At 35.9% G+C, this 24,342-nt stretch overlaps 2 non-coding genes across 2 annotated transcripts; both read right to left on the reverse strand.

Annotated features, from left to right (window-relative positions):
- Positions 1–21,670: 21,670 nt before the first annotated feature.
- Positions 21,671–21,743, reverse strand: Trnak-cuu (transfer RNA lysine (anticodon CUU)). The gene has a single exon. It is a non-coding gene; the product is annotated as a tRNA-Lys (tRNA).
- Positions 21,744–23,641: 1,898 nt separating this feature from the next.
- On the reverse strand, positions 23,642–23,714 carry Trnam-cau (transfer RNA methionine (anticodon CAU)). The gene has a single exon. It is a non-coding gene; the product is annotated as a tRNA-Met (tRNA).
- Positions 23,715–24,342: the final 628 nt, after the last annotated feature.

A 24,342-nucleotide genomic window follows, 5' to 3' on the forward strand; every position in this document is an offset into this window, starting at 1 on the left:
TGCTTCGTGACTTAAACTCACAATTAACTACCTACAAATATCATAAACATCCATTTTAACAAAATTAATGTCATGCAGTTACTTTTTTTACAAGACAATTGGTTCAGTATGTATGTATATCGGTAGTACGCACGTTGTTGAACATTTATAAATACAGGTGCAAACACTTACCCACACTTACATTAAAGAATAGTACTGCTCATTATTTTAAGCAAAGAGCCATAGTTCTCAAACATGTATACCAGGTCAGTCGAGGTGAGACATCACAGGCGGTTGAATGCATGCACGAGATTCTCGCCAGGTGAGCCATTCCCCTGTTTTATGCACTCCACGTTCAAACGCAACTCGCAGCTGTCATTTAACATATACTTGCTGTGGTAAAAACATCAGCAGCACAATAACAACCACAAACACGATTACGACATTTTGGCACACGTTAAGTTATGATATAAGTCAGTAATACAATATGTAATACTCGAAGTATCATTAATACATTTTCTTGAAACTATTAAAGTCTCTATAACGCTCAAAATCAACGAATATTTCGTAAAGTATTTCGTAAAATAAAGTTAACACCTAAACAATCAGTGTTCCTTATAGCAATAACCACAATTTCAACGCTAGATGTGGTATGATTACAAAAAATTGTGTAGATACAAAATGCTAGTTTTTATTTATTTGTGACACAATTAATTCCATGTTAATTTCACGCGAATATATCTATTAATACAACACAGGAACACTAAAATGGTACCATGTTAGTGTTCATGTGTCGTATGAATAGGTATCGTTGCGGGAAATTAAAATGGAATTAAATATGCAAAAGAATAATAAACGAGCGTTATGTATCTACAAACGTCTATTTTACCAGACCACATCTGGCGTTGAAATTTCGGCAATTGCCATAAGGAACAATGATGTTTAATTGTTTAGCTTTATTTTACGAAATATTGTACGAACTTTTCGTTGATTTTTAGAAGTAATTTTACTTTAATGATCTGAAGACAAGGAAAAAAGCTAAGATTGCAAAGCTAGTTTACTAGTATATTTTTCTAAATTGGTCCTCTTTGTAACTTTTCTTTAACGATTGCAATTTCGTACAGTTAATCTTTTTATAAATATACAAATGCTGAATGCACTGACATTATTGAAACTTAAAAGACATTTACATAGGGAAAATCATTAGAGCAATACACCCGTATTTACTATACAATCGTATATGTGCATATTCGATGTTCATAGACATTCGTAGTAACCTCACAAATCAAACGTGAACATGCACAGGAATATAGAAATGGTCAACCCTAGCGCAGCCAAAATGTATCCACCTCTTTCATTATAACTATTTTAACGTCGCTACGCTAATGCAATAAAGAGTCGGTAGTGTTTGAGCGACTGAGCAACCATCTGGAGGCATTTATCGTGCGTTGCCATAATTACCCCGAACCGCCTCAGATTACACGAGCATGCGTTTTACCGCTAATATTTATTGGCGGAACGCGCATTTGACAGATGGAGTTATGATAACTATGATGTTGTTAGGTTTGAAATATTACACAGTGCAGCCAACGTTTCGGTAATATTGGAGGAAACAGTTTCCATGTAGTCTGTTATTTACTTATTTATTAGCAAAACTGACTCCACCTGAAGGTTATGGAAAGCGGAACAGGTTAACTATCGTAACGTGTAACTGTAATCTTTTAATACTGGAAATACAGAAATACTTGTTCACAATGTATTTTAGTGAACCAAAAATTTGGTGAACGGTGTTTATGTTGAGGATAAAAGTAGGATCCTAATTGCCTTAAATGAGCATTTTACAAACATATCACATATTGTTGATAAGCTGTAATTTCACGAAGAAAACTTTGCTTATTTGAAGTTATATCTCGACAAATCGTTTCAAAAGAATCAATTTTCTATCAATTACATTACCCCTCTCGAAGTAAGTAAAATAATTGGCATTTTTAATGTTAACAAGGCTACGGGAATCGACGGGATCGGTGCAAATATTATGAAATACTATGGAGAGCAAATTATTGTACCAATTACCTCGATAATAAATTATTGTATTCGTACAGGAATTTTCCCCAATTTGGTAAAAGAAGCGTATGTTCCACCAATATATAAAGGCTCAGACAGAGAGGACTGTAGAAACTATCGTCCGATTTCAATTTTGCCAACTAGATCTATATCCAAAATATTCGAAAGATATCTATCAGATGAATTAAAAGAATTCTTTCGTACAACAAATGTGTTGAATAAACATCAGTCAGGGTTAAGAGAAAATCATTCTTGCCAAACAGCACTGATTCAACTCATTGATGAGTTGCTAAAAGATGTAGATAATGGTTATTGTATTGGTTCTGTTTTTATTGACATGAAAAAAGCTTTTGATTTAGTAGATCATGAAATTATGTTATACAAACTAAAACTTCATCACTTTTCGGATGGTACCTTGTACCTTTTTCATTCTTATCTTAGTCAAAGACAACAATGCGTTGAACTAGGGATTAGTTTTTCTACCCCTCTAACTATTAAGAGTGATGTCCCTCAAGGTTCTATTTGGGCACTCTCCTGTTTCTAATTTATGTAAATGATTTTGGGTTATTACTAAACCAATCAGATATAGACCTGTATGCTGATGACTCGGCACTATATGTTTCAGGGGCCAATCCTTCAGAAATTCAGACTAACTTACAAAATGATATTTATTCCATACAAAAATGGTGCACCCTTAATATCATGATGATAAACCTAATAAATCAAAATGCATGCTTATTGGCTCGAAACAAAAAAATAAGAATATCAAACTTGATCTAAAAATAGATGATATTGCTATTGAAAATGTCACTAGCCATAAGATTTTAGGACTTTATATCGACAAACATCTGTGATGGAAAGTACACATTGATAAAACATGCTCTAAAATAAGCAGTAAAATAAATCTGCTAAAATATATATCAAATGATCTCACTTTTGATATATCGAAATTATTTCATATATCATATATTCTAACCACTTTCGATTACTGTTGTACGATCTGGGGCAACGCTAATAAAACCAATTTAACAAAGTCAATGTTTTACAAAAACGCGCAGCGAAAGTCATTCTACAAAGTCCAATTAGAACACCATCCAAAGATTTGTTTTTACAGCTTAATTGGCTCTCGTTTACTAATAGATGTAAATACCACACGGCAATCTTGAGAAATAAATGTGTCAACAATCAGACTCCAGAATATTTTAATGATATTATAACTTTTTCTCGAAATCACAAGTATAACTTAAGATCTGCCACCCATAACGATATTGTTAATACCAAAGCGAATACAAGTTATAAGAAAAGAGCTTTTTCATACCATAGCATGGATATTTGGAACAGTATACCGATTGAAATAAGAATGGCGTGCTCTCTCTCTGCTTTTAAAAGGCAATATAAAGCACATTTATTTTCTAATCAAAAATATGTCATGTCATTTTCTAATCAATGATATTTCATGTGTGTCTGTCTAAAAGGCAACATGTGTGTTATGTATGGGTGTAAGAAAATATTGGTTGACCGTTTAACTTGTTATAGATCTATTTGTGTATGTTATTTTAAGAAGGCCACAATGTAAAAAAGTATTGATTCATCTGCATAATATGTATAATGTGTAATTGTCTTTATGTGAAACCTTCTGTAAATAAAGTTTTTATTATTATTATTATAATAATTATTATTATTATTATTATTATTATTATTATTATTATTATTATTATTATTATTATTATTATTATTTATTACGGTACATACTTCACATAGAGTGTTAAAGCAAAGGTTTTAGACAAATTATTAAAGAGAAAATATTATGAAACTCGTACTACTCGACATCAAACGTATGCACACAAATTTAGGGCACTTTATTTACAGAATGCTTATCGAATTTGTTTCTGTATATAACTAAGTATAACAGAAAACGTAAAATCACAATTCAAGTGCATGAGTGCCGCACTTTGTATATTTTGTGTGTGGATGTTTTTTGTTATTTGCCTGATTATTTATATCTGTAACTGTAATTTTGATAAGTATATACCATTTATAATTGCGCATGCCTTGAAAACAAATTCGTGTGAATTATTGGTTTACGTAACCAAATGTTATTTTTGCTATGAAAATCGTTTGAATTATGAACAACTTTATTAGATTTTGAAAATGCCGAGAACAGATTGGTCTTCGAGGTTGAATGTTCATCCAATTAAAACTGGAAGCCTCTTTGAAGGGATTCCTGGACTAGCTGATATATACTTAGGGCAAACATTTCTGGCACATCAGAGAGTCGCACTTCCTGTGTTATGTCGTGCCGGTATCATCATATTCCTCTTCATCTTCATCTCCATTATCATCAGTACATGCAATACACAATAAAGGCAATACACAATCAAATGTGAATGCAGCTTCACAATAGGTATATCACGAGATTTTTCTTACATTGAAGCCAGCTCATTACAGAAAGTATCTTCTTAGCAAAAATACAGTTTATGCGGAAAGTGTTTTACCTGATTAGCCAGTGCGGACTGCACCGGCTAATCTGGGACGACAGTTTACGCACATGCATTCAACCCCTTTTCACAGAGCGCGGCTCATATCATTGTTTTACATCGATACGATTTTTGCAGGCTGTAGAACCCATAGATAGAAAAAAGCAAGATGGACATTTTATCTCACAGACATGATATCGTCTGCAAAGTTCAGATTGTCAACACGTCGGATAGCACCTCTCGTAATTCTGTCATAGCGAGCCGCTCCTGGTATCCGCTTTTTACACCCATTCTATCCGAACGTGCTTCCGACTCTGCGCTGCTCGTACTGAAGATATCTAAAGCGCCGTTACGCGTGTCAGCGCTTTTTGATTTTAAAGGAAATTCAAATCATCCTTTTTATCAAACGCATGTTTCATTTCAATAAAGAAAAATATCACTTAACATAATACAACTAAATTTACTTGTTGATACAATATCATATTTAAATATCTCGTAATAGAATAAACATGAAACATAAATTGCACTGGTTCTTCAACATATTTTACTTAGGAGGTAAACGGTAAATGTATAGGTAACCCAGGTATTTACAGTTGTAAGATAATTATCAACATGAGTTTGAACTTATTGTTAACATCCATTATACATCTGTGAACTTGAGTGAGTATTTCGAATTAAACAAATCTACAGTGCTCTAATATTGTCGATTGACCTAACACAATCAAATAAAGAAACACAAAATATACTACAAATAAACAAGTATTTTGTGATCTGACGGTGAGCAATTTAATAAAAACAAACTATTCAAAAGCCGACTAATAAAACTACAACAAAAAAAAGAAATATTATACCATATTTTTGAAAATATTTATATAAAATGATAAATCTTAGAAAAAATATCGAATGACAGATTTCTATCATTTGACACACGTGATTTGCATTGAACATTTATCAAATCCAATCCACGAGACAAGATGTTAGTGATATAGAGATTAGCAAAGAGTAAAACGGTATTCATTAATACAACTGAACTTATTTAACCAAGCTGGTTACCACTACGACTAAATTAAATAACCTACTAAGTAACTGTACATAACGGTCAGGTATGCCAGAAGCTAAGATAACCTAGCGCAATAATCCCTCCAGAACCAGATACCAACAAACGTGAAAAATAAATATATTTATTTACAACAAATAAACTATTTACAATATGATATGACTATGAAAAGAACAAACAAAATGTAACAAAGTTTATGGCCAGTGAAAAAGTCCAATATTTAGTAATAGTTGGACGGTAGACAAATAAGTCCATCCGTAGATGATAAAGTCGAACGGTAGATGTAGTGGTGTAGTAGTAGTGAGAGTCACAACCCGAACTAATGTTCAGCCGTCAATGACCCGAGCCGGAAGTGAGCCCCGGAAGTGGAATTCTGCGAAGTAGCAAACTCCAAGCTGCATCAAGCTTCAAGCCCAGAAGTAGACCGCAAATAACCGAGCTGTATCAAGCCCTGAAGTATAACGATGTCAGACACCGAGCAGACTATGCCCGGTAGTAGAACAAATGAGGCCCGTTAATTTACATCAAATAACAAACAAATGGGTTTTATCGTTACAGTAACGTTTACAATATATATATATTTATTTAATATATTATATTATTTCCAACATGTAAATCATGAATCTATCGGATTATTACTCTAGTTTTAATATATTATCACTAGAGTTATAATCTAATAGATTCATGATTTACATGTTGGAAATAATATAATATATTAAATAAAGGACTTAACAATAAAACAACACAACCGCTTGTCGTTTTACATTTATATCACAATTTCAGTATCGTATCACGGAACATTTTTAGATCGTCTGCTTCACAGCAGACTATTTTCAGTTAGTTGAAAATGATATATTGTTTTGAATTTCTAGCAAAATTCTGTCAAACATTTGTGAAATTTAAATATAAATACTTATAGCAAAATCTAACTTCATAATCGACAACTGTATGCACGTTTGAAACTTATTAAACATCTGGTGGATTGCGTTACACTTAATTCTGTATTTACATTTGAACATTAACGAAAAATAATGCAATTCAAAAATAAATAACCAATCATGTGCACAATAAATATATTATATGTCGCGTGCGAAGTCATATTCTTTAACTCAAAGGTCAAGGTAAAAAATAAAGACCAAATATTAAACTTGACCATTTACAGCTTCTCCGGACTGAATCTTTATTATTGAATGTGCAATTTTAAATGACAAATATACACCATGTTGAGACTGTACGTCATATGTAACAACTGTTTCTTTAGTCCTTAGCTCAAAGATTAAGGTAACACATAAAGGAAACGGTAAAATTCGACCGGAAAAAAGCGTGTCCATTGATTAAATCATTAATCTTACAATTTAAAACTATGTACCATAATTGTTAATCATGTTGAGGTGTTTAACCCTTGCCATGGTTAAGGTCATACGTTAAGAACAAATATCAAACATGTGCATGTCTGATCTTGTTAAATAATAACATGCATATTTGACAATGGGCTCGACAAGCTACCGATAGCCATCATGCTTTACCAAGAAAATAGTCCACACAGAGCAAATTTGAATGCATGACATGTTAACGTATCTCGATCTCCTTATAAACGGTAGTTTTGAAGTATATGCATGGCATGTGAAAGTATCTTGACCTCTTTATAAAGGGTAGTTTTGAAGTAAATTAATGAAATGTGAACAAATCTTTACCTCTTTATAAATAGTAGTTTTGAAGCACATGCATGACACGTGAACGTATCTTGACCTCTTTATAAATGGTAGTTTTGAAGTACATGCTTGACATGTGAACGTATCTTGACCTCTTTATAAATAGTAGTTTTAAAGTACATGCATGACATGTGAACGTATGTTGACCTCTTTATAAATGGTAGTTTTGAAGTACATTCATGACATGTGAACGTATCTTGACATCTTTATAAATGTTAGTTTTAAAGTACATGCATGACATGTGAACGTAACTTGACCTGTTTATAAATGGTACTTTTAAAGTACATGCATGACATGTGAACGTATCTTGACCTCTTTATAAATGGTAGTTTTGAAGTTCATGCATGACATTTGAACGTATCTTGACCTCTTTATAAATAGTAGTTTTAAAGTACATGCATGACATGTGAACGTATCTTGACCTGTGAACGTATCTTGACCTCTTTATAAATGGTAGTTTTAAAGTACATGCATGACATGTGAACGTATCTTGACCTCTTTATAAATGATAGTTTTGAAGTCTATGCATGACATGTGAACGTATCTTGACCTCTTTATAAATGGTAGTTTTGAAGTCTATGCATGACATATGAACGTTTCTTGACCTCTATATAAATGGCAGTTTTGAAGTACATGCATGCCATGTGAACGTATCTTGACCACTTTATTAATGGTAGTTTTAAAGTACATGCATGACATTTGAACGTTTCTTGACCACCTTATAAATGGAAGTATTAAAGTGACTTCTTTTTTAAACGGTAGTTATGAAGTACATGCATGACATGTGAACGTATCTTGACCTCTTTATAAATATTACTTTTGAAGTAAATGCATGACATATAAACGTATCTTGACCTCTTTATAAATGGTAGTTTTAAAGTACATGCATGACATGTGAACGTATCTTTACCTCTTTATATATGGTAGTTTAAAAGTACATGCATGACATGTGAACGTATCTTGATCTCTTTATAAATGTTAGTTTTGAAGTACATTCAGATATAGATGCAAAAGCTCAATGATACAAAACATTTAGCATTTACCTCACCTACAATATAGATCGTCAAAGTTGTTTCGGACAATGCATTGAAGATGAAACCTTCATTGACACATGCAAAACGCCTTTTTTTTTGTTTTGCAGTATATAATCGTTTTGTGAACCTGATATCGACTTATTATTAAAGGGGCCTTTTCACAGATTTTGGCATATTTTGAAGTTTGTCATTAAATGCTTTATATTGATAAATGTTAACATTGGATCTTAAAAGCTCCAGTAAAAAAATCAAGAATAAAATTAAAAAAAGGAAAAAAAGTAGCCCGCAGCAGGGCTCGAACCAGTGACCCCCGGAGTCCTGGAGTAAGTCTGAAGTAAAAACGCATTAGCCCTCTCGGCCATTCCGCCGAGTATACACAGTGTAAGTATTTTATAGCTGATATAAGCAATCTTCGTAGTTTCGTAAATTTAAACGACAACAACAGAACTCTCCAAATTATTCAATCGTTTTGCGTTGCAACGCTTTATAATTTATAGGTTTTCAAATCGTCAAAAGATACATATAATGGCTATATTGGACTATGGTAAATGTTTAGTAATACTGTTTCCTCACAAATATCATAACTAAAACGAAAATTTGCGAATCTGAAACAACTTTTTTCAATTTTGTCAATTTACCAAACCGTGAAAAGATCCCTTTAAAGGGACCTTTTCACAGATTTTGGAATGTTTCGAAGTTTGCCATTAAATATTTTAAATTGATAAATGTAAAGAATGGAACTTAAGCACCAGTATAAAACAAGAATAAAAATAAAGAAATGAAAAAAGTAATCCAACCCTAGGCTCGAACCACTTACCCTTGGAGTATAAATCAAGCGCTTTGACAAATCGGCCATCCGTGCTTATATAATCACAGAGGTATTTAGTACTTTATATAAACAATCCTCGTAATGTTACAAATGCAAGGATAACAACATAATTCTATAAACTTTTTCAATCGTTTAGCTTTTAAAATTTTATAATACTCAGATTTTTAAATCGTCAAAAGATGCATATACAAGATTAAATCATGCAAAATGTTCAATATTATTTTTTTCCCTCGCAAATAACATAACTACAACGAAATATTGCAAATCTGAAACAATATTTTCAAAATTGTCAATTTACCAAATTGTGAACAGGTCCCTTTAAATATAAACTTTTTTTTCAAAGATCGATCCCTTTGCGAACGCCAGGGTAAAATAACTCAACACAAAACGAATTAACATTACTTTTAAACTGAGATTTGGTAAGGGGTCAATACTATATACGCAATCAGTTGCAAAACTCAATAGTTCATTAAGTGAAGTTTTGATTAGTATGATATATATTTACAAGTGCGTTTGCCTTGAGAAAATATTCGTATGCAAGTTTGAAAGACCAAACGCTTCCACGCAAGAGTCCGTGTTTTTTAACTCATGGAAAATCGTTCAATTTGTGAACGAATCACTTCATTAGATTTCGAATATGCCGAGAACAGATATGTATGCGAGGCAGAATGTTTATCCAATTAAAACTGGAGGCGTCTTTGAAGTGGTACCTGGAATGAGTTCTACAATTTTATCGCGAACATTTCTGGCAGACCAGATAGTCCTACTTCCGGGGTTCTATGGTTTGATGTGCTAGAAAGCAAGAAAAATGTTACATACACGAAGATGGCTTCGAATATTTACCTCAAAAACTACCCATTATTATACTTGTCGGCATTATCATCATCATCATCAAATTTATAATAATCATCATATCCTCATATTTTACTCTTATGTGTGAACTCTTATGCTAACTCACAGGAAACAAATGCTTTTAATCATAGATTGTGTGTCCGAGTTGTTATGTTGTGCGCTTAAGCCGCTTATATTGGGTATATATCAAAGTGTCACTTGACCTACAAATTGGTGTTACAATGGGCTTTATGCGCGTCTAGCTCAGTCAGAAGAGAACACGTCTTTCAACACTGGTTTGGGAATTGATTCCCACGTTTGTCGCAATTAAGTTTTAGTTAAAAGCTATTTAATTTAGCTCGATTGCATCGTATGCCTTATTGAAAAGCCTGGGAAGGATTAGAAGTTGGTGTCTATCCACAATATGAATAAATATTGTACACAGAAAAAATACATTGCCTGTACAGTTCTCAAGCACGATAAGTTCAATCTGCATAATAACTCTTTGCGGGCTTAACTTAAATATGAAAAGAATGTTTAATCGTCATAAACAAAAAGCGCAGAATCAACAATACTTGAATGCAAGTTCTTAGGAGATTGGGCGTATTTCTTAAAAAAAAAATCATCTGCACGGATCAGTGCGAAATTCTGTCACTGCGGACCGTTCTGCGCATCCCCTGTATACTCTGAGTCTGAGTCTATCCCTGCGTGCTTCCGTCTCCGCCTTGCTCGCGTGTTAATTACACTTGCAGAGTCAGGCAACAGCTTTTGATTGTAGAGGAACTTTAAAGCAGACCATCCTTAAAAAAAGTTTGCTTAGGATAACCTGACGGACAAAACGAAAATGACCCCATCCATCGTTTAATTCTTGATTACACATAGGTTTTAGCCAAGTTCACAAGAAATATATTATCGTTTTAACAATCAAGATCTTTCTGATCGACAACACCCTCTTTCAAAGATATTTTTTTCTAAAAGCTATCGAAGACAAGTATTTAATCGCTCCCATTGCAATTCATTCTTAAATAATAAAAATAAGTGTTATTACAAATGGCCCATTTATTATCGTAGAGAATATATTGATATAATCAATATATCTAGATGTTGACAAAATAACAAAAATTCCCATCCTATGTATACACCTTTCTTGCTACTGATCGCGTAATTCCACAACAACGCTTTCAAAGGATGCCCTCTGTATATTTATCGAAGCGAAATATGTGTAAAAAAAGCACTACGCGCGGCAAGATGGTTCTTGGTCGCTTACCTCTGGAAGTTGGCTAGCACATTATTTGAACATTCCGTGTCGAGGTGCCTGTACCACGTGATCAATTGGAACGAAGGGCAATGCTTCTGTTGTTTTTTTAAATATTAAAAATGTTCTGAATGGATCACACATATTTTATACTAAACGCGGACAACTAAAAAGTTCAGGAAATGATAATGTCATCCAGAAAGTTATTTTTAAATAATCTGCTTAAATGTATATCGATTTACCATTATCAGACAATAACATGGATTATTCTAGGTATTTGAAATGACTAGTTCGGTCCATCTTATTATATATTACCATTAAATAGTATAATGCGCTCTGCAAATTCGGATATTTACCATATATGCGTATAAAGTACGACACATTTTTTGTGCTTGGTTTAATTCTGTATGTTTCGCAATGTAAAGTGTGTACATTGTGGAGTTAATATCAGACGAGTCTGAAATGGTGAAGCTTGAACATATAATATATTTCATTTATTATGCCACTTTTAAAAAGTGTTAACAGCTAGAATCTAAACACATACATGCAACAAACAGAAAACATTTAGCGATTATCTGTACGTGAGAATATGTAAATGAGACAGCCTTGTGACGTCGGCTTGGATAAATGCGTATCGAATATTTTTTATAGGCGAAATAGTTCTTGTTACAATATTATAATTACATATGTCCATCCATACGATTAATTTACAAAAATCAAAGCGAAAACGTGTTGTATAACGTGAGATCAGACATAAAGAAAAAACACACACAACGTAATTTAATCCATTAACACACGTTAAAAGCAATCTGCACTCTACATGTTCTGTTTGGTTCAAAAGTGTGATATGTAAACAGTCCATAAATGAAACCATACTGTTTTTAAATTACCACAACCTGTGGACCATTTTTTTAAAAGTGAGGTTTTGATCTTTTTTTTTAACAATTGAAATTGTTGTACTTGAAATATAAAAACTTAAAATATATTGAACATGAAATTCCCTATTGAAATACTGACGATTACACTTGACAACATGTAAATGATAAACTGGGCATTCAGGACTTGCATATTAACATTTTGTCGCGTTTTGAAGTGGCTTAGCATCAAATTTTAAGGTACAAACACGAAATGTTTTTAAAAACTCGTTATTTTAGAACATATTCAGTGTGTAGTGAAGCATTGACGATCTATTTGCGAAAGTTTTGGGAAATTTATGAATTGAAGCAACATCTTAAACACAATTATGGAGTAAGCGTACAATATGTGCAACTTTGAGGTCCTTGCTCCACCTGATGATGCCGCCAGTCCTAGCCTTGGCCCTCAGGCTGATACTGACCATGCTGCTCCCGGAAAAGCGGAGGATGCTGTTGATTGTCCGTAAATTTTATTGTAATCAATTTGCAATAAAGAGATTAAAACAAAACAAAATCGCCTTTTTTGCACCTTCTTTCTTCGACCCTTTCTAGTGGAATATAGCGTCATGTTTTATTGTAGTCTATAACTTCTCCATATTACAGTTATATAGTACTGAACGCATATGCTTATCCCATCGTTATATGCAAAAGATAATACCAGAACAACTGTCTAAAGTGAAAACATTACTTCAAGCCAAACATGTTTATTTTTTTTAGAGAGTAAATCACTGAATGACGCGATTATTTAGTATACTGCAACCTATGTCAAATATGTGTAGATTATTCTAACACCTAAAAGGGGCCTGCACTCACGATCATGAGATGAAGAGTACAAAACAATTGCCATAAATGCCTTCAAGAGAACACCTTGTTTTAAGGTTCAACAATTAACGAAGATTTGTATTGGTGGCCTTATTTTTGACTTCACGTGAGTCGCTTTTAAACTTGGCATTCCCCCCAAAAAAACTTTAAATTAATTTGAACGGAAACTAGGGCATAATTAACGCATTAAGAGTGGTTAATCTGCGATCGATTTGTTTACAATAAAATCTGGAGACCTAGTTTTGAGCTCATTTTACATATGTTCAAACGTGGCGCATATAATGTTTAGCTTAACATTTTGACCTCATTTCATCAACATTAAATAAAAAAAGTGATTCTAGAGTGGAAACAATCATTTTGTAATAGTTGACCTGGCCCAAGTCTTTGACCTCATTTACCCGAATTCGAATATCGGTAAGATATTGTAATGATAAACATACTGACGAAGTTTTGTTTTATATTCAATTTTGATTATGTCTTCTAGAGTAGGCATACGGCTTTTGAAAGAGTTGACCCTGTCATTTATGAGTGACAAGCGGTTCGAGCATTGATCATGGAAATGATGATGGAGACAGATGGAATTTGTTAATATTATTATTTATTGGATGTCTTAATATGTGCTAAATTTACTACCCCACTAATGTTAGTAGAAACCGCATGCATATTAGTTTATTCTAATGACTACCAGATAAAATTGCACCAATTAAAAAAACATTCATAAAGACACTGGCCGACTAAAATGTCAAATCCGAGAACAAATCATCAAACTCTCACGCGTAGCTCTCGGCCGTCTGGCGGATTCCAATATGTCCGGTGGCACAGATGACACTCGCCTGATCTTCGGACCTTTGGCGATGTCCAATATGTCCTTCGTTGCTGGCTTGTCCCGGTCGGCCCTTGTCGCCGAAACCGCCCCTCTCTCTCAGAAATGGCAGCTATCTGCCGAACTGTCGTTGGATGATGGCATCTGCCGCATCTACCCGGAAACTTCCCGTTGGGTGATGCCCGTCTGCCGCACCCACCCGAAAAATGGGATCTATTTATTCAAAATAATCCCTAACCGTGATATTGCGTGGTTTTGTACATACTATATTTAGACAGCCAGCATTTAATCACTAAATCAATAATGATCTAACAACACATAAACAAATGAAAAAGTACACATTCATAACAGCAATATTAACACAAAAAACAAAAACTATTTAAACATTCACATAAACATTAATTCACCCGATATTAAATACATGTCATTGTGTTGTGATACTCAGAAGCTAGCAGGGCTTCAGTGCAAAAATGTACTTAAAATGTAATAAACCTAATACATGTAAAATTTACCCCAGTTCCTTATAAATAAGATATCCAAGTGTCTGCACCATGGGCACTTTGAGAGCGTCTACAATGCTCGAAACTTACGACGGCACTGAGTTGGTTTGCTTTATTTTTTTTGGAACATAAGATGTAAAGTAAACAATTGAAGGATCTGTCGTTTATCGAACTGGGCATGCCCTTTGTAATAAAATGCCAGAGTTCATGATAAGTTTGCGTCCTAGATCCCTATTATTTTGATAACCCAGGCCACATCGAGAACATGCACAGATTGGATTTGATGTAGGGGAATTTAATATCGCACATGTACAAAGCATGAATCTAGAATCTTGACAACACCCCCCTAACACAAGATGAAACTACATGTTTCATGTAATCACAGGATTCGTACGTAGCATGCCGACTGAGAAAGTCCGCACCTCGATTCTCCGAACCATTTATATAACTGATCCTGTGGTGAAATGGCTGCAAAGCCAACGCAAAGCGCATGATTTGGGCATTTGTGACCTAAGCTTTGTTTATGTAGGTCAATGGCTGGGGATTTACTTCCAATACAAAATCTTTTCCATAGAGGTAAATCTCGAACTGCTGTACACTTAAAATGAGTGCCAGACATTCATGTTCAATGGTTGAGTAGTTCACCTCACTTACGTTCAATTTCCTGATGGCGTACATCACAGGAAACTTTGAACCCTTGTGTTCCTGCAACAGAATTGCCCCAATACCTGTGTTTGATGCATCTGTTCTCAGGATGAAGTACTTGTTGAAGTCAGGCAATCTCAAAACAGGTGACTTCGACAAGATTGCGATCATTGTTGGTAACGCTTTCTCCATGCTCTCGTTTCATTCGACTTTTTTTGGCTTACCTTTCTTGGTAGCGTCTGAGAGTGTAGCGGCAATAGCAGCAAGGTATGGTACGACTTTGCGATAATACCCAATCAAACCAAGGAATGACCTTACCTGTTTCTTGGTTTGTAGACGTTCACATTCCACGATGCTTTTGATCTTATGTCACATGGCTGCAACTTAACTTCTCCCAGTTCATGACCTAGAAATTCCGCGTGAGTGTAGCCCAGCATGCATTTCGATTGCTTTATGTTCAACTTTGCATCACGCAGCCTCTCCAGAACATCTCTTACGTCTCTTAAATGTCCCTCGAATTCCTTTGAATGCGTGATTATGTCGTCCACAAAGCTGTCCGTAGTTGGAAGTCCTTCCAAAACATGGCACATCACCGTCGTGAATGTGGCTCCTGAATTTACCAGCCCTAATGACATACGTTTGATTTCAAACAGACCATACTCCGTTATGAAAGCAGTGTATTGCTGCGAATCCTCACTCATTGGTTTTTGCCAGTATCCCTTTGCCAAATTGCGTTTCATTTTGGAAACGGATTATCCTTTCTGCATTTTCTGGAACATTGCATCCGGATTTCCGATTGGTTGTGCATCAATCTTTGTTATGTAATTGATTTTTTACTGAAATCGACACAGAACCTGTAATTGCCATCCGTTTTCTTCAACAATACAACGGGTGAGGCTTTAGCTGAGTTTGATTCCTCAATTATGCCCGCTTCGAGCATCTTCCCAACTTCAGTCCTAATTTCAGCTTTTATAGCATGTGGTACCGGGAAGTTCCAACCGGGGTATTTTATGTAAAGACGATCTCGTGTGCGTAAATCTTGGTATTCACTGGCGCATCGGTTATAATATCACTGTACTCTGTAACCAAGTGTTTCAGCATTTGCTTCTGAGTCTAAGTCAGTTCGGAGTTGATATTCACATGCTCAATTCTCTCATGTGGTTCTAATTCAGGTAGTTCAACCCCTTCTTCTCTTGAGGACAATTGGTTTTCGTTTTGAACATAACTGTCATCGACGACGAGTGTACAGTACATTGACTTGCGTCTCATCGCTGTCCTCCTGCCCGAATTCCGCACGCTCTACAAACTTCTTAAGCATGTTTGCGTGGTACTTTCTCAGATTACCATTTATTTCTATTATGTAGTTCCTGTAGTTTACCTTTTATTTGATCTCAAACAGCCCCTTCCATTACATCCACAGCTTATTGTTTTCTGTTGGAAGTAGAAGCAAGAACATGTCAGCAACAGCAAAACTCCTCATCTTCTTGCCTTTATTTGCGTACGTTCGGTACCTTGCACTTCCTTTCTTCAAGTTTTCATGTGCTAGTCTTTTTGTTCCATCGTCTTTCGAGTCGTTCTCTCAAATCCTTCACATACTGGAAAGTTGTCTTCCTCTCTGTGTCTCAAGTTTTTGAGGTCCAAATTTCTTTCAAGACTGTGAGTGGCCCTCGCACTGTCCTCCCGTATATAAGCTTAAACGGCGCGAAACCTAAACTCTCTTGTTCGCTGTCGCGGTAAGCAAATAGAAGTGTTGGAATGTATCTATTATATTCACGTGGTTGGTCCTCACACATCTTCTTCAGCATCGATTTCAGGACTCCTTTGAACCTTTCAACTAGACCATTGCTTTGCGGATGGTATGGGGTGGTAGTAAGTTTTTTTATGTCAAGAAGACCGCATATTTCTTTCATAAGATCGGAAACATAATGTTTCCCTAAGACGGTCAACATATCATTGGGTAGACCTACCCTGCTAAATATGTCTAGAAGTACTTCTGCTACTGTTTCTGTGTCTATTCGTTTCAATAACACAGCCTCTGGGTAACCTGTGACATAGTCCACGACTGTTAGAATGAAAAGATGTCCCCTTTCGGTTGGTGGGTTGATGGGTCCTACCAAATCAATTGCAACCCTGGCAAATGGAGTGTGAATCATTGGCATTTCTCGTTTCTCCTATTGGTTGCTGTTGCAATTTCGCCTTCGGGTAACGTTTTTTGGCATACCCCGCTTGATTGGCAGAATCTTCTTATATCTGCGCATACGCCTGGCCAGTAGAATTCGACAAGAATGCGGTCTGTAGTCTTCTTTATACCCAGGTGATCTAACATCAGATTGTCATGACTAGCTTTCTAACAATTCCACCACTTTTGTCGGCTTTCCGATAAAACCGATAAAAGATACCACCCTTCTTCTCAAACCATGCTTCTCCCCCGTTTTAATACGTCTTCTTGACTGCGTAAGTACTCAAGGGTACTGTGCTCCCCAAGCTCCTTGTCCATATCTTGTTTACTGATAGCAACCAAACTGGTCCTGACATTAAATGGCTTTATTAACTAGCCTTCCATCTCCTTTCGGGCCCTTGTTTGTACCCCAAGTCCGACATGTGTCTGCTCAAACGTTTCTCCTCTTACACTGTTATGTGTGCCTCATCATACTGGTCTGCTTTATGGACCCTCTCTGCAACACTTTTCGGATTCCTCTCTTTCAAGTACAATTCAAGAGGTTTACTTTCCTGCTGGACTAACTGTTCTCGCACTAACAGATTGCTTAGTCCCTCGTGGGTCTCCTCGGTCTCTGCCAGTTCCACCCATCTGCTCAGTTAGTTCTGCAGTCTTACTGCAAACTTTGAGACTGTCTCACCTTAATCTGGTTTTGATGACCGGAACCGCATACGGAAGCCTTCTTCCGTCATCCGAAACCGCTTCAGAAGTGCAACCTTCAATTTGTCATAATCAAGTGCATCATCAGCCGTCATCCTGCTAAACACTGACATTACCCCTAAGATATGCACTTAACGTTGTAGGACAGGAATCTCTATTCTAACTACACGATTCAGCGAACCTCTCAAATCGCTGCAAGTACGAATCTATGTCGTCTTTATGCTCATCAAAGTTGGGGAGCTTGGGAAATTAAGCAGGAACACGGTGCGCTGAAAAAGTATGATCTGGCAGACTTTCTGCTCTCTTGAGCCTCTCAAGTTCGATCTCCTTTTCCAGAGCAACTGCCATAGCCTCAATTTACAATTGCCTAAGTTCCCGCTCTCTCACCCTATCTTCCCGTTCTCTTTCTGCTCTTTCCTTGTTTTCGACATACGACCTAAACTCGACCCCTTCTAAACCAAGCCTTTTTCCCTTCCTCAATGAAAGACCGTTCATCCATTGTTCCACAGAAATTAATTCTCTTAAAGGCAATTGAAAACAATCTTAACACTAATTCAAATGATATGACACAAATAATATTAATATAAACAAATAAAACAAACATTTATTGAACTTAACTCAAGTGCACTTAATCTCAATAACACCCCTTTAACTACAAATATCCAAGGGAGAAAACTCGTATATACTAGATCGCTTGACAATCCCTAATTTTTCACTGCTAGTATCCCTTGACTCACATCAAATCAAGCGTCGCAACAAATCTGAAGTAAACTCAATCAGAGTTTAAGGTAAATAATTGAAATCTGATACCACGTTGATGATCTTCTCCACACCAATCCATGATAAAAGAAACCAATTGTAATTAAATGGTCCTGCTCAGATCGCCAGTTTTTGTCACGGAGTGATATATGAGTGACAAGCGGTTCGAGCCTTGATCATATAAATGATGATGGAGACAGTTGGAATTTTTAAATATTTTTATTAATTGGATGTCTTATTATGTGATACATTTACTACACCACTAATGTTAGTAGAAACAGCATGCATATTAGTTTATTTTAATGACTACCAGATAAAATTGTACCAATAAAAAAACATTCATAAAGACGACTTGAATGTCACATCCGACAACAAATCATCAAACTCTCACGCCTAGCACTCGGTCCTCTGGCGAGGGTCCAATATGTCCGGTCCACCCTGGCAGAGATGACACTTATCCAAGTGTCTGCCCCTTGGGCACTTTCAGAGCGTCTACACTTCTCGAAACTTACGACGGCATTGAGTTGATTTGCTTGAACATTTTGGCAACATCGGATGTAAAGTAAACAATTCACGGATCTGTCATTTATCAAACTGGGCATGCCCTTTGTTATAACATTCCAGAGTTCATGATAAGTTTGCGTCCCAGAGACCTATTATTTTGAAAACATAGGCCACATCGAAAACAAGCTCAGATTGGATTTGTTGTAGGGGAATTTAACATCGCACATGTACAAAGAATGAATCTAGAATCTTGACAGACCCGTTGACCTAGTGTTGATCCAATAGAGAAAGATTTAAAATAGGACTATGAAATGTCCTAATGAACATTCTGACCAGGTTGAGCCAGGTTGAGTCATCGGTTCGGTTTCTAGCTTGCTCGTTATAATTATCTTGGGTTAGACCTAGTGTCGTGATTTTATTCAAAATGCTAACGCCCAATGTAAATCTAAAACCAAGAATCCCAGAAGGATACGTATGAGGACTGCTGTCAAAAGTGGTGATCAGAACACGACAGCATAATTTATAGGCTTTCATTTTACGGACTAGACAGGCTGTTTTGTCCAAATAAACACCTCGTACATCTAACGCTTTGACAGATATATCTTCCGTTAACAAAACTATAACGCCCAACGTGAGGCTCGAACCCACGACCCCGAGATTAAGAATCGCTTGCTCTAATGACTGAGCTAGCCGTGCTAAACAGAACCAATTATCGACCACGCCCTTCTCTTATGCTTATGTTTTGTGTGATTATATATATTGATCTCAAGGTAGGGATCGAACCACGCTACTGCAATGAAATGTAAAATGTATGGCATTAACAAATTACAGAGTAAAGCTTCACCCCCTGAACCAAATGGTCTTTACATAATAAGGCCTCGTCAACGTAACAGTGTGTCAAAAATCCCTAATTTGTACAAAATATTTACGCCCAACGTTGGACTCAAACCAATGTCACCGAAATGTCGACTGAGCCAGCCGAGCAAGCAATTCAATTCATAGACAACATTCAATATTTAAATGAATTTACGTGCAAGGGGGTAACTCGAACTAATGACCCCGACATTAAAAGAGCATACAATATTATCCAAAAAGGTACAAACAAAGCACGAAGCCGAGAAGCCTGACTATTAACGTGCGTAACATACTTCACTGTGCAGATTAGCTCTTTGACAAGACTGATGTATAGGTCACAATACACTAAATATTTCCATATATAATCAATGTTAAAGCGACAACTTAAATCGAAAATAAAAGAAACAGTTTGCACAAAGAGACCCACATCACAATAACTTTTCTGAAAGAGCATTTACAAATTAATTTATTTTAACAATACATAAGGTATGACATGTAATTTGCAAGAACGAGATGACAACAAATCAAAATCGCCGGTTTTTGCGACTTCTTTTTTTGCCCTTTCTAGTGGAATGTAACCCGTTTCACCCTCATGTTTTATTGTACTCTTTAACTTTACCATATTTCAGTTATTTAGTACTGAACGCATTTGCTTATCCCATCGTTATGTGCAAAAGATAAAAGCAGAACAACTGTCTAAAGTGTAAACATTACTTCAAGTAAAATATATGGATTTTTAGAGAGTACAGCCCTACATGACGCGATTAATTAGTATATTGTTACCCATGTCAAAACGTGTAGATAATACTAACACCAAAAAGGGGGCCCGTACCCACGATATTGAGATGAAGAGTACACAAACAACTGCCATCAATGCCTTCAAGGCAACACATGATTTAAAGGTTTAACACTTGTCGAAGATTTGAATTGGTGGCCTTAGTTTTCACTTCACGTGAGTCGCCTTTAAACAAGGGAATAACAAAAAAACAAACCCTTAAACTAACTTGAACGGAAACGAGGGCACGAATAATGCATTAAAAGTGGTTATTCTGCGATTTGTTTACAATAAAACGATGTGACTTAGTTGCTAAGCTCATTTTACATATGTTCAAACGTGGCGCATATAATGTTTAGCTTAACATTTTGACCTCATTTCATAAACATTAAATCATAAACATGGATTCTAGAGTGGAAACAAGCATTTCCTAATAGTTTACCTGGTTGTCAAGTGTTTGACCTCATTAACCCGAATTCGAATATTGATAAGATATTGTAACGAAACACATATTGACGAAATTTCATTTAATATTCAATTTTGATTATTTATTCTAGAGGTGGCATACGTTTTTTTAAGAGTTGTTCCGCTGACCTAGATTTGATCCAGTAGGGAAATATTAAACAAGGTCTATGTACTGTTAACATAAACATTCTGATCAGGTTGAGTCAAGTTGAGTCATCAGTTCGGTTTCTAGCTTGCTCTTTATGCTAATCTTGGGTTAGACCTGTCGTCGTTATTTTCTTCAAAATGCCAACGGCCGATGTAAATCTTAAACCAAGAATTCCAGGAGGATAGGTATGAGGACTGCTGTCAAAAGTGGTCATAAGAACACAACATCGAAATGTATAAACTGACATTCTACGGACTAGACAGGCTTCTCTGTCCAAATAAACACCTCGAAGACCGATGTAGACCGAGCTTTGACAGATATATCTTACGTAAACAAAACTATAACGCCCAAAGTGGGGCTCGAATCCACGACCCCGAGATTAAGAGTCTCGTGCTCTACCGACTGAGCTAGCCGGGCTATACAGAACCAATTATCGACCACGCCCTTCTCTTATGCTTATGTTTTATGTAATTATATATAATGACCCTCGTGGTGGGTCTCGAACTACACTACTGCAATGAAATGTAAAATTTATGGCACTGACAAATTACAGAGTAGAGCTTCACCCACTGAACAAGCTGGTCTTTACATTGTAAGACCTCGTCAACGTAACAGTGTTACACAAATTCCTTATTTGTACAAAATATGTACGCAAAACGTTGGACTCAAACCATGTCACTGACTTTGTACTATGCTGACTGAACTACCCGAGCTAGCAACGTCATTCATCGACAACATTTAGTTTTGAAATGTATTTACATGCAAGGAGGTGCTCGAACCCATGACCTCGACATTTAAAGTACATACAATATTATCGAAAAAGATGCAAAAAAGCATGAAGCCGAAAAGTCTGACTCTTTACGTACGTAACAGACTTGACTGTGCAGATAAGCTTTTAGACAAGTCTGATATATAGGTCCCAATACACTAAGTATTTCCATATATAATCAATGTTAAAGCGACAACTTAAATCAAAAATAAAGGAAACAGTTTGCACAAAGAGACCCACATTACAATAACTTTTCTGAAAGAGCATTTACAAATTAATTGATTTTAACAATACATAAGGTATGACATGTTATTTGCAAGAAAGAAATGACAACAAATCAAAATCGCCGGTTTTTGCACCTTCTTTTTCCGGCCCTTTCTAGTGGAATGTAACCCGTTTCACCGTCATGTTTTATTGTACTCTATAAATTTACCATATTTCAGTTATTTAGTACTGAACGCCTATGCTTATCCCATCGTTATGTGCAAAAGATAAAAGCAGAACAACTTTCTAAAGTGTAAACATTACTTCAAGTAAAATATATTGAGTTTAAGAGAGTACAGCCCTACATGACGCGTTTATTTAGTATATTGTTACCCATGTCAAAACGTGTAGATAATACTAACACCAAAAAGGGGGCCCGTATCCCCGATGCTGAGATGAAGAGTACTCAAACAACTGCCATCCATGCCTTCAAGGGAACACATGATTTAACGGTTTAACACTTGTCGAAGATTTGAATTGGTGGCCTTAGTTTTCACTTCACGTGAGTCGCTTTTAAACAAGGGCATACCCAAAAAACAAACCCTTAAACTAACTTGAACGGAAACGAGGGCACGAATAATGCATTTAGAGTGGTTATTCTGCGATTTGTTTACAATAAAACGATTTGACTTACTTGTTGACCTCATTTTACATATGTTCAAACGTGGCGCATATCATGTTTAGCTTAACATTTTGACCTCATTTCATTAACATTAAATCATAAACATGGATTCTAGAGTGGAAACAAGCATTTCCTAATAGTTGACCTGGTTGTCAAGTGTCTGACCTCATTAACCCGAATTCGAATATTGATAAGATATTGTAACGAAACACATATTGACAAAATTTCATTTAATATTCAATTTTGATTATTAATTCTAGAGGTGACATACGTTTTTTAAATAGTTGTTCCGCTGACCTAGATTTGATCCAGTAGGGAAATATTAAACAAGGTCTATGTACTGTTAACATAAACATTCTGACCAGGTTGAGTCAAGTTGAGTCATCAGTTCGGTTTCTAGCTTGCTCTTTATGCTTATCTTGGGTTAGACCTGTCGTCGTTATTTTCTTCAAAATGCCAACGGCCGATGTAAATCTAAAACCAAGAATCCCAGGAAGATAGGTATGAGGACTGCTGTCAAAAGTGGTCATAAGAACACGACATCGAAATTTATAAACTGACATTCTACGGACTAGACAGGCTTCTCTGTCCAAATAAACACCTCGAAGACCGATGTAGACCGAGCTTTGACAGATATATCTTACGTAAACAAAACTATAACGCCCAACGTGGGGCTCGAATCCACGACCCCGAGATTATGAGTCTAGTGCTCTACCGACTGAGCTATCCGGGCTATACAGAACCAATTATCGACCACGCCCTTCTCATATGCTTATGTTTTATGTAATTATATATAATGACCCTCGTGGTGGGTCTCGAACTACCCTACTGCAATGAAATGTAAAATTTATGGCACTGACAAATTACAGAGTAGAGCTTCACCCACTGAACAAGCTGGTCTTTACATTGTAAGACCTCGTCAACGTAACAGTGTTACACAAATTCCTTATTTGTACAAAATATTTACGCAAAACGTTGGACTCAAACCATGTCACTGAGATTGTACTATGCTGACTGAGCTACCCGAGCTAGCAACGTCATTCATCGACAACATTTAGTTTTGAAATGTATTTACGTGCAAGGAGGTGCTCGAAACCATGACCTCGACATTTAAAGTACATACAATATTATCGAAAAAGATGCAAAGAAAGCATGAAGTCGAAAAGTCTGACGCTTTACGTACGTAAGAGACTTGACTGTGGAGATAAGCTCTTAGACAAGCCTGATATATAGGTCCCAATACACTAAGTATTTCCATATATAATCAATGTTAAAGCGACAACTTAAATCGAAAATAAAGGAAACAGTTTGCACAAAGAGACCCACATTACAATAACTTTTCTGAAAGAGCATTTACAAAT

The sequence above is a fragment of the Dreissena polymorpha genome, chromosome 3 (assembly GCF_020536995.1).
Source record: "Dreissena polymorpha isolate Duluth1 chromosome 3, UMN_Dpol_1.0, whole genome shotgun sequence".
Classification (NCBI taxonomy): Eukaryota; Metazoa; Mollusca; class Bivalvia; order Myida; family Dreissenidae; genus Dreissena; species Dreissena polymorpha.